We start from the raw sequence: 20,968 nt of genomic DNA, 5'->3' as shown, positions 1-20,968 counted from the left end.
GTGCCCTTTGTGCCCTGACAGAAGCTCATGCTGGTCCCAGGATTTCTTATACGATTAACCTCCTTCCTCAATCCCAACTTCATGCTGGTGGTGATGACAGATGTCCTGTATCCCATGCTCATGTCCCTGAAGTCATCAGCCTGTCTCCAGTTAGAAAAAATTACATGTATATAGACAGGCCTCTTTGGAAGTAGCAAAAGCTTTCTCACCTTCATACATTAAGGGCTGGAATGTACAATAGTATAAACACTTTGGGGAAAAATGTCTGGCATCTTCGTACAGAAGTAAACAACTACCTACTCTATGACTCAGGAATTCCTAAGCATTTATCCAAGGGAAATTAAAACATATGTCCAGAAAATGATTTATACAAGAATGTTCATAGCACTTTTATTCATAATAGGAAAAACTGGAAACATTCAAGCATCTGTCAATACAAGAATGGATCAATAAACTGTGATACATTCATTCCATGGAAAGGCTAAAGGAACAAACTGTTGACACACAAAACAACACGGATGAATCTCAAAAACATTTTGAGTGCAATAGGAGCCATACACAAAAGAGTGTGAGAAAAAAGACAAATAATCTTGGTCTCAAGAAATGCAGAGCAGAGAGCCCAGAGGCAAAGACTCACAGGACGGCGGATCAGTCCCAGGCTGTGGATCCTAATTAAGAAACTCCTGCTGGATTTTGCCCAACTCCATTTCCAAACTATTGTGGGTCAGTGACTTCTTTATCCCTTCCTTGTTCCCTCATTTGGAACTAGAATCACTGTAGTTATTATTCCACGTCTGTCCCGTCATTTCACATTAGGGGCAGATAAGCTGTTTGTTCAGTTTCACAGGTCGACGGAGGAAAGGGAATTATGTCAAGGATCTGTACCTAATGGACACCCTCAGAAGCCTCATCCACACTTGGTGTGGATGTTTTAAATGGGATTTTACACTTTTCATCTGATGTGGTCTACATGACATTTTTCATGTTGAACTAATGCTTTAATGACATGAGATTGGGAATCTTAGGGGAGAGGGTGAATGCATTTCGCAGTTGGGGGAATGTGAATATTGCGGTAGATGGAATTTCTGAAATGGTCCCTAAACATGCCACACCCTTGTCTCTAAAGCCCGTTAAGGTGATGAGACACCATTCCTGTGATTGTGTTGTTATATGCCAGTTATATGACTTTAAGCTGGTGAGGTTACCTGCATGAACTGGATCTAATCACATCACTTCATACATGACAACTTTCTGGGGCTGGTTGGAGAAGATGAAGTCAGAGAAGGTAGGAGCTTGAGAAAGACTCCATGAGTTATTATTGGTTGATGATGGAAAAGACAGGTAAGGAGGAAAGCAGGTGGCCTCTGGAGTCAGAGTGTCTCCTGGTTGACAGTCAGCAAAGACAAAGGACCCTCAGTCCCCCACAAACAAGAATAGGAACTCTTCCAATATCTGTATTGAACTTTGAAAAATAGCTTGAGCTCTAGAAAAAAACACAGCCAGCCCATTCCTGGATTTTAGCCTCACATGACTCTGATCAGAGAACCCAGCCACTTCATTCCAGACTTCCGTGGTTTCAAACCACTGGTTTGTGGTAATGTGATAATTGGCAGCAAGAGAAAACTAGTACAGGTGTCTGTCTCTCCTCTTGAATTTCAATTTCAGATACATGGATGCTAACCCCTCTAAGAGAAAAAAATCAATCAACCAATCAATCAATGAAAAAAAATATTGCCCTCACTTTTATGTGGCTGTTCCAGAGCCCTTGCCACCTGAAGAAGACAATGAGGGGTATTTCAGGCACGTGAGGAGTGCGGCTTTACTGTTATCAATCACATTTCTGAAAGAATAAAAATGGTTGAGGTCAGGCCGTGGCTCATGTCTGTAATCCTAGCACTTTGGGAGGCCAAGGCAGGTGGATCACTTGAAGTCAAGAATTAAGAGACCAACCTGGCCAACATGGAGAAAGCTTGTCTCTACTAAAAACAAAAAAATTAGCCAGGCATGGTGGGGGGTGCCTGTTATCCCAGCTACTCAGGAGGCTGAGGCAGGAGAATCACTTGAACCCAGGAGGTGGAGGTTGCAGTGAGCTGAGATGACGCCATTGCATTCCAGTCCGAGGAAAAGCACAAAAACTCCATCTCAAAAATAAATAAATTAATTAATAAAGATGGTTCGTTACTTAACTCCACATGTTATTATGTGAAAATGTATCATCTCGATTTTTATAGATTTTTAAAAATTGCTTTTCTTTTGCTTACCAGATAAGGTCTGGTAGCAAATACCGGTCACCAACACAGAAGAACCAATTCAAGGAGAGCCATAAACAGGACTACTATTATGTTTCCCAAAAAAAATATCCCTAGAATGCAATCTCTTCTCTACTTGTCACAAAATGAACACAATAGTCCACTATATAAAGTCCCAAACACATGAAAATGTAAATAGAATGAAGTCTGCTTTCCAAATACTCATTCTATTCAGACCAGTCATGGGGACCAGGGATTAGAAAATGACTACAAAGAGGTTCAAGGGAATTTGGGGAAGCTACAAAATGTGCTGAAGTAGAAACTCTGCTGATGGCTGCACAATTCCATAAATCAGCTGAAATCGTTGAGTCGTATGTTGACAATGGGTGACTTTTATAACAAGTAATTCTTTAAACGAACTTTTGGGTTTCTAGTCCAACATGGAAAGAGCTAGGCAGTCATCACTCGTCCTCACAGCTAGCAAAAGGCTGAAGGAACTGAAAGTCAACCCTTCTAGGGTGGACCAGAGAATTGAAGTCACAGGGAAAACTGCCACCCTAAAAATGAGGAAGACAGGCGAACACACGAGTCAGAGCTCACAGGAAGAGAAGCTACTGGGGACAGCAAGTGGGAGAAGAACTGAAATGGTATTGACAGATCACTAGAAGCTGAGGGTGCCTGGTTAGTGCATCAAAAACTCCTTGAGAAGCAGACTAAGGGGGAATCTCACATATTTCCAAGTTTTACTACAATGATCTCAACCAGGTTCTCAAGATGAAGTTCTGAAAACCCCCCTGAGGTCTGGCACTACCAACTTCAGGATTTACATTAAGCTACAGTAACCCAAATAGTGTGAAGTTGGTGAAAAGAGAAAACACACACACAAATAGATCCATGGAAAAGAATATAGAGCCCAGAAACAGGCCTACCTACAGTCCATTGATCTTCCATGAAGGTTTGGAGACAACTTAAAGCAGGGAAGTTACCCTTTCCAACTAGTGGTGCTACAACAGCTGGATAACCACATGAAAAAATATATAAATAAATCTGGGTATGCATGTTATACCCTTTATAAAATAAATATTACATGCAAATGTAAGGTACAAAACCATAAGAATCCTAGGAGATACTGCAAGTCAACCCTTCTAGGGTGGACCAGAGAATTGAGGTCACAGGGAAAACTGCCACCCTAAAAATGAGAATGACAGGCGAACACACAAGGAGTCAGAGCTCACAGGAAGAGAAGCTACTGGGGACAGCAAGTGGGAGAAGAACTTAAATGGTATTGACAGATCACTAGAAGCTGAGGGTGCCTGGTTAGGGCATCAAAAACTCCTTGTGGCCAGGCGCGGTAGCTCACGCCTGTAATCACAGCACTTTGGGAGGCCGAGGTGGGCGGATCACGAGGTCAGGAGATCGAGACCATCCTGGCTAACACCATGAAACCCCGTCTCTACTAAAAATACAAAAAAATTAGCCGGGCACGGTGGCGGGCGCCTGTAGTCCCAGCTGCTCGGGAGGCTGAGGCAGGAGAATGGCGTGAGCTGGGGAGGCGGAGGTTACAGTGAGCCGAGATTGCACCACCGCACTCCAGCCTGGGTGACAGAGCGAGACTCCGTCTCAAAAAAAAAAAAAAACTCCTTGAAAACCAGACTAATGGGGAATCTCACACATTTCCAAGTTTTACTACAATGATCTCAACCAGGTTCTCAAGATGAAGTTCCGAAAAACACCCTGAGGTTTGGCACTACCAACTTCAGGACTTACATTAAGCTACAGTAATCCAAATAGTGTGAAGTTGGTGAAAAGAGAAAACACACACATAAATAGATCCATGGAAAAGAATACAGAACCCAGAAACAGGCCTACCTACAGTCTACTGACCTTCCACGAAGGTTTAGAGACAATTTAAAGCAGGGAAGTTACCCTTTCCAACTAGTGGTGCTACAACAGCTGGACAACCACATGCAAAAAATATATAAATAAGTCCAGGTATGCATGTTATACACTTTATAAAACAAATCTTACATGTAAATGTAAGGTGCAAAACCATAAGAATCCTAGGAGGTAACATCGGAGAAACTCTCGGGGATCTTGGGTTTGATGATGGCTTCTTAGATACAAAACCAAAAGCACAATCTACTAATGAAAAAAAATTGCCGGGCGCAGTGGCTCAAGCCTGTAATCCCAGCACTTTGGGAGGCCGAGACGGGCGGATCACGAGGTCAGGAGATGGAGACCATCCTGGCGAACACGGTGAAACCCCGTCTCTACTAAAAATACAAAAACTAGCCGGGCGAGGTGGCGGGCGCCTGTAGTCCCAGCTACTCGGGAGGCTGAGGCAGGAGAATGGCGTAAACCCAGGAGGCGGAGCTTGCAGTGAGCTGAGATCCGGCCACTGCACTCCAGTCCGGGCGACAGAGCGAGACTCCGCCTCAAAAAAAAAAAAAAAAATTAAGTTGAGCCTCGTTAAAATTAAAAACTTCTGCTCTGTGAAAGACACTGTCAAGAGAATGGAAAAAGCAAGTCACAGACTGGCAGAAAATATTTACAAAATAATCTGATGGAAAAACTGCTGTCCAAAATATATGAAGAATTCTAAGAACAACACAAAGCAAAAAAAAAAGAAAAAAAAGAAAAAAGAAAAAAATAGGTGAAAGATCTGAACACCTCATTAATAAGATATACAGATGGCAAATAAGCATATGAAAAAGATGCTCAAAATCACCTGGCGTTAGGGAATTGCACATTGAAACAACAATGAGATATCAGTGTAAACCCATTAGAATGGCTAAAATGCAAAAAGGTGAACACACCAAATGCTGTCAAAGATGAGGAGCAACCAGAACTCTCCATAGTCAGTAGAAATCAAAAGGGTACAGTCACTCTGGAAAACTTAAGTTCACTCAAAATCCTGCACATAAGTGATTTGTTTTTCTAAGATCACCAGAGCGGGCACAAAAGAACCAGCGAGTAGGCAAGGCTAGAAGCAAAACTGCAAATTTATTCTTTGCCTGATACAGTCCTGACAAAAATGGGGGCTGAGAAAGCCCACACCGCGCGTCTGCCAGGAGTGGCTTTTCTAAGAGTGGAAGGGCAATAGGCGGGGCACGAACGTGTCGGGGAGGGGGAAGGGCTCCACAGGTGCCACCAGGTAAATCTTTGTCTCTTTGGATTGACATCACCTGGCGCATGCCTGATTGGTCTGCACCTTCCTGGGCGCCAGCTGCATTTTCGCGCGCGGGAAAGTTGGTGATGAAGAACCTGGAAGTGCGCCATCTTGCCTCCATTCGTCCAAACATAAGTAGTTACAGCAATTTTATTCATAATTGCCAAAACTTGGAAGTACCCAAATGTCTTTCACCAAGTGAATGAATTAACAAACTGTGTTGTAGCCACACCATGAAATCTGATTCAGTGATTTTAAAAAGCAAGCTATCAAGCCATGAAAAGACATGGAGGAATTTAAAATACATAATGCTAGAAAGAATCCAGTCTGGAAACCTACATACTCTAGGACATTCTTGGAAAGTCAAAAAGATAGAAGTAGTAAAATGATGAGTGGTTGTCAGGACTGGAGGAGAGGAGGACACACGAAATGGTGAAGCACAGGGAATTTTCAGCAAACTATTTTCCATGATGCTGTATTGGGGATTTAGGACATAATGTAATTGCCAAGACCAATAATCTGTGAAACACAAAGAATGAACTCTAATGTAAACTATGGACTTTAGTTGATAATGATATATCAATAGTGGTTCATCAATTGTAACGAATGGACACACTAATACAACATACTTATAGGGGAAATTGCGTGTTGGAGGACAGGGGAGCCTAGGAGAACTCTCTGTACTATCCACTCAGTTTTTCTGTGAACCTATAACTATTCTAAAAAATAATGTCTATTGGCCGGGCGTGGTGGCTCAAGCCTGTAATCCCAGCACTTCGGGAGGCCCAGGCGGGCGGATCATGAGGTCAGGAGATTGAGAGCAACCTGGCTAACACGGTGAAAACCCGTCTCTACTAAAAAATACAAAAAAACTAGCCGGGCGAGGTGGCGGGCGCCTGTAGTCCCAGCTACTCGGGAGGCTGAGGCAGGAGAATGCTATAAACCCGGAAGGCGGAGCGTGCAGTGAGCCGAGATCTGGCCACTGCACTCCAGCCTGGGTGACAGAGCGAGACTCCGTCTCAAAAAAAAAAAAAAAAAAAAATACATTGATTAATTTTTTTTTAATTAGGTTGCAGCAGCCCCATATCAAGGTTTTGGTGGCATCCTGTTATTGTGTGGTTAGTACTTGGCATTGAAGTGCACCAACCTGGAGTCAGAGCAGTTGGAGATTTCCATGCCTGTGCCATTTACCTCAAATCCTGGGGTGCCCCGGAAAACAGCAGATCAGTTAGGCAGAAGCAGCCTCAGCAATCTAGATAGTGCATGTTTGTGGTAAGGACAGGTACAAACCATCTGGGTGGGCAGACCTTGGTGAAGACTAGAAACCACTGAGACTCAGCAGCTGCCCCAGTGGAACCCACAAATCAAAGGAGGGGCTGGGAGGAGCTAAGGGCTACTGGACGAACTCCCCGCCTGCAAGACAGAAGCAGCTCCAGAGATTCCGGTAAATAATGTGGGTTTCAATACAGTGTGATCGACTCAAAAAAGTAGGGAGAACGAAAAGGAAAGAAAAAGAGAGAGCATGAGAGAGAAAGAAAAAGAAAAGAAGAAATAAAGAAAGGAAAGAAGGGAGGGAGGGAAGGAGGGAGGAAGGAAGGGACGAAGGGAAGGAGGGCGGGAGGGAAAGAATAAAGAGAGAGAGAGAGTTGGAGGGAAGTAGGGAAGGAAGGAAGGAAGGAAGGAAGGGAGGGAGGGAGGGAGGGAGGGAGGGAGAGAGGAAGAAAGGGACGGAGGAAGAAAGGAAGGGAGGGAGGAAGAAAGGGAGGGAGGGAGGGAACAAATTTACATGAAGATGAGAACATTGGGGAACTTACACCACCAATATTTTCCATTAACAGGAACACACTAACTGGTGATTAGAGAAAGACGCACTACCGTAAAACCATATACTGTTTCCATGGGGTACAACCCCTTCCTCCTCCTCTGAAACACATTCTGTCTCACCCACTGTTGCCAGAGACTCCAGAATCTACCTGGCTGCATTTGGGGGCCTCAATCCCTGGGTCTGATGTCATCCATTTGCCTTTCTCACTGGACTTCTATCCTTGCACTGGCTCCCACTCCCCCAGGATCTGGTGAGTGGCCACGTGAGAAGGACACAAACAGGCCATGCCCCTTTCTTTCTCCCCCTCTCAATGCCTGCAGTGGTGGGTTCCGTGGCGTAGTGACCTGAGATTTATTCATTATGGGGCCTCTAGCCAAGAGCAGGGCCTGCTACCTAATAGTCACCCCATGAAAGCTCAGGGAAAGAAGGCATCCACCACAAGGTCCTGGGGAGCCAAGAATTCCACTGTGGTCCATAAATTCTAAGTCCCACAGGATTCTGGAATGGGAGATGGGACAGGCCTTCAAAAGTGGCCACTCTTTTAACCCATTAGACTGTCAACTGAGCCATGTTTCCCCATCCTGGACACATCTAGAGGGCACTGCCTAAAACCAGACACATCTCCCCATCCAGGAGACAGTAGCGGCCTGAGCCTGGGGGATGCAGGGGGACAGACAGGGAGGGGGTGAGCCACAAAAGCTGAAGAGGAGAAAGCAGGTGAAAGGGGACAGCAGGGTGGAAACAGACAGAAATGGGGGCAGAGAATGGTAGTGAGAGGGGAAGAGCGAGGAGAGGGATGCAGATCTCGCTACTCAGGAAAAGTCCTGGAGAGAACACTGTCCTCTCCTGAAGTAAAATCACTTCTACCTGACCACGGCACTGCAGGTCGTGGGCAGCACACGCTGTGAATATTTGTTCATTCATTTAACAAATACTTATCTCATATCTGTTTCATGCCAGGCAAGGCCCTGCGATGTTTAGGGACCTTGGCATCCTCCCTTCACATCTGAGTCATCATAGAAAGAGGACTCTCTGACCCCATCGAGTCGGCAATGCCTCGGGATTTTCACCTGTTGGATCTGGCAGCTCTTCATGTCGGCCCACACCCTGTGAGGCTGCTCTTGGTGCACCGAATGGGGAAGTTTCTGCATCGGTGCCTCGGAGAGTCCACCAGAAGCGCTGGACAGTGGGAGTCAGTAGCACCCCAGCGTGGAGGCCAAGAGCACATAGCACTGAAGCTCCAGACACCCTCAGGAGGACAGGAAGGGACAATTGGCTGGTGAGAGCCTGGGTCACCAGGAACCTTCGCCTGGGTCTAAACAGGATTTGCCTTCAGATTGCCTGTGAGATAAAAGAGAGAAATCAAGGTTAACATTGAGATTTGGGGCTTTGGTAACTTGAAGGATGGAGCTGCCATTTACGGAGACTGGGAAGACCCAGGAAAGAGCAGCTTGAAAGGTGGTGGGGAACTCGAGTTGGTTGCGTTTCTGTCATATGTAATCAACAGTCCTGACCAGCCTGGGCAACATAGTAAGACCCCATCTCTGAAAATGAACACTGAAATATTAGACGAGCATGGTGGTGCACACTTGGAGTCTCAGCTACTCGCGAGGCTGAGGCAGGAGGATTCCTTGAGCCTTCAGTTAGAGGTTAGTGAGCTATGATGGCACCACTGCACTCCAGCCTGGGGGGAAAATAATAAAGAGTCCTGACTAAATACTTGAGTAGCCAGGGAAGTTTTCACAAAGTAAGTAATATTTGAGGCACATCTTAGTGAACGAGAATTCCATTATTTCTGTTGGGGAATTAAGAGAGTGTGGGTGTAGTTAGTTAATGCTTACTGAACTATCTTTGGACTCTCATCTACTGCTCTATCTGGTCTATCTGTACACATATATTCTATATGCTGTCTCGCTGAGCTTTCGCTAGATTATGCTACAGTAACAAAAGCCCCAAAATCTTAGCAGCTACCCACACAAAGGTTTATTTTTCATTGATATTTCCTTTTATGGCAGGTTGACTGTGACTCTGCTCTATACAAGCTATTTTATTTGTTAGATGGTGAAAACTGTTATACTTGGAGATTGCTGAATATGGTATTATTATGTTCATTCATTCATTCATTCAACAAATATTGATTCAGTATCTCTTTCATGCCAGGCAAGGTCAAGTATTGAGAATACAGTGGTGAATAAAAGAGACAAAATCTCTAATTTCCAGGAGCTAATATTGACAATAAGATTAAACACAAATAAAATCATAACAACAATGAATATTAAATTCATAAATAATAGCTGTAAGACATTTTAGTAAATCTTTTAAATTAGAAAAATATAAAAATTATTACAACTAAAATGGCCAGGTGGTGATGGCTCATGCCTGTAATCCCAACACTTTGAGATGCCAAGGTGGGAGGACCATTTGAGCCCAGGAATTGGAAACCAGTCTGGGCGCTACAGGAAAACCCTGTCTACAAAGAAATAGAAAATTAGCCAGGCATAGTGGTGCATTCCTGTAGACCCATCTACTAAGGAGGCTGAGATGGGAGGACTGCGTGAGCCTGAGAGGTCAAGGCTGTAGACAGCCAGGATCATACCACTGCACTCCAGCCCGGGTGACAGAGCGAGACACTGTTTCAAGAAAAAAAAAATACATATATTCGATGTGTCCTCAAACTATTATGTAGAATACTATTATTTACATCACATCACGTGAGCCCTTTCAATGGCTGAACACTTATTTCAGTGCAATCCATACAGCGTTCCTGGGAACTAAGTATACCTGAGAACAATTCAGTATAAAAGAGTTACTGCCTTGACAGGAAGATGTAAAAATTTTTAAAAGACAAATAAATAAATAAAAGAGTGAAAACTGTAGCTCTGAGGCTCAAATAACATCTCATTCAAGTCACAATGAACATCTAGCAATCATTCTGAACGCCACATAATTCACTTAATACATTTCGCCTGAACGCCCAACACATCTGAATGACCAACACCCATATGTAGCCAAGAAACAGACAATCATTTTTAAATGATCACCTATGACTCCATCAGCTCTACGCACTTATTTTTTAAATTTTATTCATTTATTTATTATTTTTATTTTTTATTGAGACGGGATCTCACTATGTTACCCAGGTTGGTCCAGAAACAGAAACAGACCCACACTAATTTCATAAATCAGATGACAATACAGTCATTCGATTTATGAAAAAAAGTGCCACACGATGCAAGAGGAAAAGGATGGTCTTTTCAATAAATGGTGCTGGATCAAGCAGACAGATCCATGTGGCAAATAGTGAATCATAGCCAAGTGGGGTGGCTCACGCCTGTAATCCCAGCACTCTGGGAAGCTGAAGGCGGGCAGATTACTTGAGCCCAAGAGTTCAAGACCAACCTGGAAAAAATGTTGAATCCCCATCTCTACAAAAAATACGAAAATTAGCCAGGCATGGTGGCGCATGCCTACACTCGCAGCTACTCAGGTGGCTGAGGTGGGAGGATCCCTTGAGCCAGGAGGTAGAGGTTGCAGGGAGCTGAGATCCTGCCACCGCACTCTAGCCTGGGCAACAGAGTGAGGCCCTGACTGGAAAAAAAAAAAAAATGGAAAAACTAAAATAAAATTGCTGTAAGGTTAACACAGAAAAATCTGTTCATACTCTTAGGTTAGGCATTGATTCCTCAAACAGGACACAAAAAGCAGTAACCATAAAGGAAAAGATTGATAAAGTATAATTTCATTAAAATTAAGAATCTCAGGCCGGGTGCAGTGGCTCACACCTGTAATCCCAACACTTTGGGAGGCCGAGGCAGGTGTATCACTTGAACCTAGGAATTCCAGACCAGCCTAGGCAACGTGGCAAAACCCCATCTCTACTAAAAACACAGAAAAGAGCTGAGTGTGGAGATGCTCCCCTGGAGGTCCCAGCTACTTGGGGGCTGAGGCAGGAGCATCACCTAAGCCTTAGGAGGTCAAGGTTGCAGTGAGCTGTGACTGTGCCACTGTACTCCAGCCTGGGCAACACAGTGAGAGCCTGTCTCAAAAACAACAACAAAAAAAAGTTAGAGTATCTCCATCATGAAAAAACACCATTAAAAGAGTAAAAAGGCAAGCTACAGATTGAAAAAAGGGAAATGTAATACATATATATCCTAAAAAGGACACATATCCAGAATAAAGTATTACAAATCAACAGAAAAACAAGCATATCAATGAAAACCGGATAAAAAGATTTAACAGGTACTTCACAAAACAGGATATATAAATGGCAATAAAAGACACTCAATCTCAATGAAACCACACTGATACATTACTGTACCCCTACTAGAATAGCAAAATAATTTTTAACTGACAGGCATCAGCAAGGACGTGGCGTAAAAAGAACATCCCTGTTAAATGGTTCAACCATTTTGGGAAAATGTTCAACAACATGTAATACTAAAGTTTATCATTCATATACCTCTAAAACCAACAATGCCACTCCTACAAATATACCCCAGTCTAGTAATGTTCTATTTCTTGATCTGCGGTGGTTCACTTGGTAAAAATTCATTACCTTTTGGTTTTTTGTTTTGTTTTTGTTTTTGAGACAGGGTCTCACTCTGCCATCCAGGTCAGAGTGCAATGCCATGATCATGGCTCACTGCAATCTCAGCCTCCCGGGCTCTGGTGATCCTCCCACCTCAGCCTACTGGGTTGGGATCCCACTACACACAGCTAACTTTTGTATTTTTAGTAGAGACAGGGTTTTGCCACATCGCCCAGGCTGGTCTGGAAATCCTGGACTCAAGTGATCTACCCACCTTGGCTCCCCAAAGTGCTGGAATTACAGGTGTCTCTACTGCGCCCGGACCACCCGCACTTTTAAAATTGTGAACTTCTGTATACTTCAGGACCTTTTCAAAGATTTCTTTGACACAAAGTTCTCAGAAATCTTAAAGCTAGCATTTCACAATAGAAAAAAAACAGCTCCTGGTTCACTGCTGAAATTTTACTAATAAAATTTAAAAACAAAAAGAGGCCGGGCACGGTGGCTCAAGCCTGTAATCCCAGCACTTTGGGAGGCCGAGACGGGCGGATCACAAGGTCAGGAGATCGAGACCATCCTGGCTAATACGGTGAAACCCCGTCTCTACTAAAAAATACAAAAAACTAGCTGGGCGACGAGGCGGGCGCCTGTGGTCCCAGCTACTCGGGAGGCTGAGACAGGAGAATGGCGTGAACCCGGGAGGCGGAGCTTGCAGTGAGCTGAGATCTGGCCACTGCACTCCAGCCTGGGCGGCAGAGCAAGACTCCGTCTCAAAAAAAAAAAAAAAAAACAAAAACAAAAACAAAAAGAAAGCTACTAACGCATATCAGCTCCGAACAAAGATTAAACACTACCAGCAGATCTTTATTTAACTTCGTGATGCACTGGGATTCATTCTTTCGGCAAAGAAAGGATGAACGCTCTAACCCAAAGAAAAGACTTCTTTTCCAAAGTGGCTCTAGCAGCAAAAGACAGGAGGAAAGCAAGGAAACCATGCCAAACATGTCGGTTAACTCTTCGGTGAAAGGACGCCAAATGACAGACAGACAGACACAGGGAAATCACAGCAACTCTTGCAGTGCAAACGCCAACCCCACAATCCATCCTACTGGAAATCCTGCGGTTAATTTGAGGCTTGCCCCGCTAGTCATGAGGTGACTCGGTGATGGCCACAAACGCTCCTCATGTGCATCCTGGACCTGGCACACCTGGCTTGCCCATCGCCAGCCTGGAGACACCGCCAGGAGCAGAATCCCCGAGGCCAATAAAGACTCCACCTTTGCAAGCAGAGGGAACCGATTTCTGGCCTCGAAGGTGGGGTCCGGGGTCAGTGTCCTCTACAGGATATAGGAGGACGTGCCCCCGAAGCTGCTCCGTCCCTCCACCGCCTGCGATGCCACAGAACACCCGCCAGCGAGTTTCTTCCCCAGAGCGCACCAGAGGCGGGCTTCGGTGGCAGCCGCAGGGGAAGAATCGAGCTCAGGAAACTTAGGCCCCGGCCGTGCACCCCCCACACCCACCACCCCTCCCGCAACAAAACTTGCCACGGCCGCGCCCCAACCCAGCTGTGCCCCCGCGGGTCCCGGATTCACCGCCCGCCCAGCTTGGCGGGCGCCCTCACCTCGGAAAGGCTGGGTGGACTTCGCCATAACTTCCCATCCAGACAGCAGCCGGTAGCCGCGCCGCCGCGCCTCGACCCAGCTCCTGGCGCCGCAGGTCGCCCGTCCGGCGTTCCAAAAGCGCCATGCTCACTCAGTAGCTCAGGCAGCCTCGCGACCCTCACCTACCCCTCCCAGTACCGTCGCGGTCTCAACCGCCAGCCAGCCCCGCGCCGCCGCGCCTGCGCCCCACTGGCTCCTCAGGATCCGGCTTGGCCGTGTCAGCAGAACCCAAGGCGCAGGCGCGGAGGAGCCTTAAAGGGACCCGGCCGCCTCTACTGCATAAAGGTTCGAGCAGGTTAGGGACTGCGCGGTCCCAAAGAAGGAGTAACCGAGGGAATGGACCGAGTGCCGCGGGGACAGGGAAATCCCCCTATCCCCTCGCCTCTCTGTCAAAGCACCAGCCACGACTCTGCAAGTCGCTGATTTCCCCAGCCGCTATGGAAAACAGTCAAGATGACAGCATCATCACTCATGAGACTGTTGTGACCACACAGGCAGAGCACTTGGCAGGGGACCCTATGTGCACAGCGTCTTCAACACATTATACTCACTGCACGTGTGAGTGGGCACGTGGCTCTGCCATCCCGCGGCTTGCAGCTGGTTAAGGAGGCGGTGCTTCCAGGGAGAGGCCATCTGAAGACCGAACCTTGCAATGCGCCCCATTAGTGCCACAGGATGGCAAGGGAGATTGAGCATGGGCTGGGGGTTGGAGGGCTCTGGAGGGAGCTTGAAGCACGGATAGAACTTGGGGTGGTGTTATCCGGGGGAGGGGGCCAGAGAAGTCCAGCGGTGGAGACAGTATGTGTGGTGCATCCACGCAATGGCTGGAGCATCCAGCGGCAGGACGGGGGACTTTCCACCCTCTCTCCCTTCCCTCTTCCCGCTCCACAAGGCCATGTTGTCCTCAGAGCTGAGGGAGAGCAAGTCCTGAGAGTCGGGGAGACCTAGGGAGGGCACAAACCCTGGCCTGACTGTGGCTACCCTGGACTTGATCATCTGTGCTGGGCACCAACCAAAAGAGCATAAGCAGAGTGGGACATGAACGCTGTGTGCCCTGGGGATTACCCAGCTTTCCCCTACTCCTAAGGCCTCAGGCCAGGCTGCGACCCGGGAATGTGAGAGAAAAAGGAGCAAACTGCTTTCTGAAGCCAAGCACTGAATTCTCAGAGCCCAGGACAGGGTCTCTAACCAGGCATGGCAGGACCCCCCTGCAGTCTGTCAGCATCTGGAGTGTCAGGGCTACCAGGAGAAAGCCCAGCAGAGGCAGCTGCAGGAGCAAGGGGCAGGGGAACACGGAGACTGCTGGGGGTTTCTGAGCCTGCCCGTGGCTGCCTGCTGGCCTCCTTGCCTGCAACAAGGCTACAGGTGAGCAGAAAAATGAGATTGACTGCCACTGGGCAGCTGCCCACTACGGGTCCGGCCCAAAGCCTCTCACACCCTAGGCAGCATTGGTTCAGCATCCTCTGCCTGGTCACTATTGATATCTTGGGTGGGACAAATCTCTTTCATGTCATGGCGGGGGTGGGCCACCCGTGCATGGTAGAATGTTTAACATCTCTCACCTCTAACCCTGAAGGCTACCCCTTGTAACAACCAAAATGTCTCCAAGTATTGCCAGATGTCCCCTGGGGTGATGGGGCAAAATATGCTGCTTAGGGTGTGAGAGGCTTTGGGCTGGACCTGTGGTGGGCAGCTGCCCAGTGGCAGTCAATCTCACTTTTCTGCTCACCTGCAGCCTTGTTGCAGACAAGGAGGTCAGCATGCAGCCATGGCCAGGCTCAGGAGCCCCCAGCAGACATTCTCCGTGTTCTACTGCTCCTTGCTCCTGCAGCTGCCTCTGCTGGGCTTTCTCCTGGTAGCCCTGACACCCTAGATGCTGACAGTGCTTAAGAACCACTGGATTCGGGAAAGGAGAGTTAAAGTCTTCTTTTCAAAATAGAAAATAATTCATGGTCTTTCATTCATTCCACAAATATTTATTAGGCAACTGTGTTTTGCTAGGCACTGAGGACATGGCGTTCACAGTCAGGTGTTCATCTACAGCAGACCAGGCACCCAAATGTACCTAGATGTTTACTTCCTTTCATTCTTGCTCCAAATCTATTCATTATCCTCCTAAATGGAAAATGTGACCCTTAGGAAGCAGCATGCATCTCCTCCTGGAAGTCTTCCCAACCCCAGGGTGGGGCCAAATGCCTCTCTGTGTAGCCCAGAAGCTGTGTCTAGCTCCACTCTCTTTGCGAGACCCTGAATCTTCATTCTAATTCCCCCTCCCAAACTGTCTCTTCCTGCAGGGCACCTAAACCTATTCTAACTCTCCCCACTCTCTCCTTAACTTTGCTGCCTGGATAAGCCTTTAGCCTCATATGGAAATGTAACTTCTAAGAACTCAACTGCGTAGGCTCGGGGCTGCAGGGTGGGGAAAATAAGAGCCATCTCTGTATTAGCTTCCCTCACAGCTGTGACTCCTGTCCAAACTAGACGTTGGCCTCCACTGTCCTTCCGCAGGGAAGCCACAGCTGGAATACAAAGAGGAATGAAAGAGGAAATCCCCAGGCCCTGCACTTCCAAGGGCCCACATCGAGATCTGGCAGCAAGTTCAGTGATTTTTAGTATGCAATTTTTTTTTTTTTTTTTTTTTTTACCTATGTAGACCTTAGAAGCTAAACCCACCCACATCTTGCCACAAGGCTCTTCAGATCTCAGGCACTCGGCAAGGTGCCCAGCACATCACAGGTGCTCTGCAAAGGTTCATGGAGTGAAATGAGCTGAAGCTGATACTATTGTTTTGTTACTTCTATGATCATTCTAATTTCATAGAGAAAGCGCAGCGCACCAGGATCCGCACTGAATGGCTCCCTGCCTAAGGGAAGCTATTGTTTGCAAAATGTCCTCAGCCAGGAAGCACAGCTCAGGTGGTAGCAGCTTCCCAAACTGCAAGTGCAGCACCAGAAGGCTGACAAAAATGCTCCTGGCATGGCCGGCTTGCAGCCCCAGCCCCTAAGGACAAGGACCCGATCACACAAACTCTGAGGAGCTCAAGTGTCTCTCCGAGTCCCCACCGGGCAGCAGCACCTGCAAAGCAACCCCTGTCACCCTCCAGAGGAGGCTCATGGGAGCCCATCAGCCCTGTCGGGACCTTGGGACCCTCCACTCAAACACCTGTTCTAAGAGCTTCCCCCAAGAGGGGATGAGAGAGGGTACTACATGCAAGGCCAACATGCCAATGAATTACCCTGTGCTGTTCATTAAAACCTGAAAATGGAGGTTGGGAATTTAACAATCCAAGTGCAAAGAAGAGAGGTTTTGGGGACATTTTTAATACATCTATAATCTTTCATTAACAGCTAGAAATTTAGATGCTGTACATAAGCGATAGACAATGAAACAGAAAAGGCATTTCTGCAAGCCTCTCAGCTGTCAGCTCTGTGAGCAGCTGGGAGGGTCACTCTGTAGTCATCCGTCACACTGGAGAAGGGCTGTTGAGCCAGGGGCACCTTAGGAGGCCAGGGTGCAGCACCAGAAGCATGAGCCCTGGCTCACCAGGGCTAGAAGCAGCAGCCAGCCCCAAACAGGCAGGAGGGTTTACAAAAGGACAAGAAATTGATGGAATCGCCAAAGTCTGCAAAGCCCTGCTTTTCCCTCCAGCTTCCCCATCCCCACTCCTAGATGGGCAAGGGCGGGGGGCAGGGACTAGAGGGGCTACAGGAGCAGGTAATGGAGTGACCTTCTGGGGTGAACACAACTATTATGTCCCCTCCTACAAGGGAACAAGCTCAGCAGGGCTGAGTCACTTGCTCCTGAGACCCAGTCCCCTGGGTCGCTGGTGGTTCTGCTCATCTTAGATATAGCCATCTATAGTGTTTGCTCCAGACTATCTTTCCAAGAATGTTTGAATAGTGAACAACTTGGAAGATAGAGGCTGTCTCCCTCCAGGGCAGAGGCAGGCTTGTTTGGACTCCAGTGTAATAAAGATAATGTCCCCCTCAAGCGCAAAGGCCAGGCAGTGTGCTTGTAGTCCACTCAGCAAGACAAGGTTCCTCAGATGGGGTCCTTGGCTGGGACACAGACCCCCTACATATGCAGCATCCACCTGGGCCTCTCAGTATCACAGCCATGGGGTTTAGAGGCAGACGGGACCCATGAGGACCATGAAGCTTGGGCTGCCTGCTGGGTGGCAAGTAACAACAACAGCTGTCTCTGCCCCGGGAATTTCATGTCTTCTGCCAGCATCCAGGGAAAGGTAGCAGGCTCACCTCTTAGCTTCAAAATACGGTGAAATCACAGACAGTCCATAATTATTGGTGCTTGCCCAAGCCCACACAGTCACAGTGACAAGCTAGGATTCGATCTCAACAGACTCCAGCACCACGTTTCCTGGGCTGTGATCCGGGGACCATCTGCATCAGAGGGAATTGCTGAGCTCCTCCACTGCCCCACAGAATCACATCTCCAGAGAGAGGTCCCATCAAGTCCCCATATCAGCCCACAAGCATCCCCAAGTCTGAAAGGCTTGCCCTCCATGGCGACGCCCCATTCTCTAGTGCACACAAGTCACGGACATCTGGGCTTGTAGAGCTCCTGGCCAGCCTGGAGATTGGTGAATTACGGAGAACAGACAGAGAGCCAAGAAAAGACGACAGGTCAGGACAGGCCCACACTGCTTAAAGTGTCACGTTCCCTGGGCCCACTCTAGAACTGCTACGTGGGGCCCTGGGCCACCCAATCCTGGGCCCCTCCTGGTAGCAGGGACAGTGGGGACTTGTCTGTTTTGTTTGCTGCTAGGCCACCCCTCCCCACTCCCAGTGCCTAGAATAGCACCTAGCACATAGGAGGGACTCAGAAGTTACTGAAGAATGGGACAGGAGGAGAAGGGAAAGATGGAGGCAGGGAGAGAGGGGGCAAGGAGAAGAAAGGGGGTCAACGCAAGGTGCCCTTGAGGGCTGAAACTGGGATGCTGCATCCAGGTCCCAGAGTCCGGAAAGCTCAGCAACAAGTGTGCCATCTGCAGCCTGTCGGCCGGAGACTCACTCAGAAGCCCCAGTGCCAGATCAGGCCTGTACCATGCACCTACCCAGCAAAAACATGCTGAATGAATGAGTGAGTGAGTGACACCCCGCAGTGACATCCTATACCTGGACTTGCAGGTGCGGGTACCAGATGGTGCAGAGGCTGTAGCCGGCTGCTGTCCCCAAGGCTGTGGGTGTCACTGTGCAGAAAGGACACACGTATAAAAAGTGTGTAGCTCTTAACTACATCCAATGAGTGAGGAAACAGGCTCAGGACCCCAAGGAATCTCACCCCAGAGCAAACTGCTGGAAAGTAGGGGAGGCAGGAAGCTGCCAGGAGCTCTCCAGACTCCAAATCCAGTGCTCTTTTCCCTGAGGCTGATGGCAAGGGCACAACCCACCCCACAGTGCCCCTCAAAGAGCTAAGGGCCCCCGGATGCCTCCAATCTATGATATCTCAGTGGCCCACCCCGACCAGAAGAGGGCCCGGACGGTTGGCCTGCCTGCTGCCGAACACATGGGGTCGCCAGCAGCCACCTCGAGGTGCACCATTAAGCTGCAAAGGCTGCAGCTCAGGCCAAATGTCACTTTATTAAGCTTTCCCGCTGGCATTAAAGGTTAGCCATGTCCAATCTCACTCATGCCACCGGCACCCCACTCAGCATGCGTGCTGAATTATTAAAGGGAGAACAACGTTTCTGGGAAGAACCACCGTGGCCTTCTCCAGGAAAACAGCCTCTCGGAAGCCAGGGCCAGGGGCAAAGCCTCTGATAGAGAGGCCAATGGGACCCAAGGGTCCAGGTCCCCGCCTCTCCTTGCCCAGTGGCCTTTTCTGAGCAGCCTGGGGCTGGCTGTCGGTGTTGAAGGCAACTAGCTCTGTGTCTTCCCGGCTGGCATCTGCTCTGCTGAAAATATAGCTGTTTGTCTAGGGATTGTGTTTCCCTTGGAAAGTTTTTTTGGTAAGTTTGCTTTGGGGTTTTGGAAAGAGAAAGACTGGGTTTTTGTTTGGATTCAGGGGATACACATGCAGGTTTTTTACGTAAGTATATTGCGTGATGCTGAGGTTTGGCCTTCTAATGATCCCACTCCCCAGGTGGTGAACATAGAACCTGATAGGTAGTTTTTCAGCCCTTGCCTCCTTCCCTCCCCTGTCTAGTAATCCCCCAGTGTCTGTACTTCCCATTTTTGTGTCTGTGTATACCCACTGTTTAGCTCCCCATTATGGGTGGGCACATGTGATGTTGGGTTTTCTGTTTCTGCATTAACTAGCTTAGGATAATGGATTCCAGATGCATTCATGTTGCTGCAAAGGCCACAATTTCATTTTTTATGGCTGTGTAGTATTCCACAGTGTATATGTACCCCATATTCTTTATCCAATACACCGCTGATGGGCACTTGGATTGATTCCATGTCTTTGCTATTGTGAATAGTGGTCCAATAAACATTTGAGTGCAGGTGTCTTTTTGGTAGGACATTTATTTTCTTTTGGGTATATACCCAGTGATGGGATTGCTGGGTCCAATGATAATTCTGTTTTTTGTTCTTTGAGAAATCTCCAAACTGCTTTCCACAGGGGCTGATCTCATTTGCATTCCCACTAACAATGGATAAGTATTTTCTTTTCTCCAAAGCCTCAACAACATGTTATTTTTTTTACTTTTTAATAATTGCCATCCTGACTGGCTTGAGATGCTGTCTCATTGTGGTTTTGATTTGCACGTCTCTAATGATTAGTGATGTTGAGCATTTTCTCATGTGTTTGTTGGCCAACTTTATGTCTTCTTTTGAGAAGTGTCTGTTCATGTCCTTTGCCCACTTTTCAATGGGATTATTTGGTTCTTTTGCTTGCTGATTTGTTTAAGTTCCTTGTAGATTCTGGAAATCAGACCTTTGTCAGATGCAGTTTGCAAATATTTTCTCCCCTTCTGCAGGTTGTCTGTTTACTCTGTTGATATTTTAATAGTTTCTTTCACTGTGCAGAAGTCCCATTTGTCTATTTTTTATTTTGTCGCATTTGCTTTTGGGTTCTTCATCACAAATTCTGAAAGACATTCTTTTGAAAACAAACTCTCAGGCATGCCAGTGGCAACTGTGCCCCTGAAGGGGTGGTGGCCCATGCACAGCTTCTGTCTCCCATCAGTCCATGCACAGCTTGTCTCCCATCAGTCCATGCACAGCTTCTGTCGCCCATCAGTCCATGCACAGCTTCTGTCTCCCATCAGTCCATGCACAGCTTCTGTCTCCCATCAGTCCATGCACAGCTTCTGTCTCCCATCAGTCCATGCACAGCTTCTGTCTCCCATCAGTCCATGCACAGCTTCTGTCTCCCATCAGTCCATGCACAGCTTCTGTCTCCCATCAGTCCATGCACAGCTTCTGTCTCCCATCAGTTCATGCACAGCTTCTGTCTCCCATCAGTCCATGCACAGCTTCTGTCTCCCATCAGTCCATGCACAGCTTCTGTCTCCCATCAGTCCATGAACAATTTCTGTCTCCCATCAGTCCATGTACAGCTTCTGTC

The 20,968-nt window shown here is 47.5% G+C and overlaps 1 long non-coding RNA gene across 1 annotated transcript; it reads right to left on the bottom strand.

Annotated features, from left to right (window-relative positions):
• Window positions 1–417: 417 nt before the first annotated feature.
• LOC115892408 lies at window positions 418–13,657 on the bottom strand. Its single transcript, XR_004052300.1, has 3 exons — window positions 13,396–13,657; window positions 8,314–8,584; window positions 418–1,840 (listed from the first exon to the last, which is right to left on the bottom strand). It is a non-coding gene; the product is annotated as an uncharacterized LOC115892408 (long non-coding RNA).
• Window positions 13,658–20,968: the final 7,311 nt, after the last annotated feature.

This window comes from Rhinopithecus roxellana, chromosome 12 (genome assembly GCF_007565055.1).
Source record: "Rhinopithecus roxellana isolate Shanxi Qingling chromosome 12, ASM756505v1, whole genome shotgun sequence".
Classification (NCBI taxonomy): Eukaryota; Metazoa; Chordata; class Mammalia; order Primates; family Cercopithecidae; genus Rhinopithecus; species Rhinopithecus roxellana.
The sequence above is the reverse complement of the archived record's forward strand: the minus strand, read 5'-3'. Positions and strand labels throughout refer to the sequence as shown.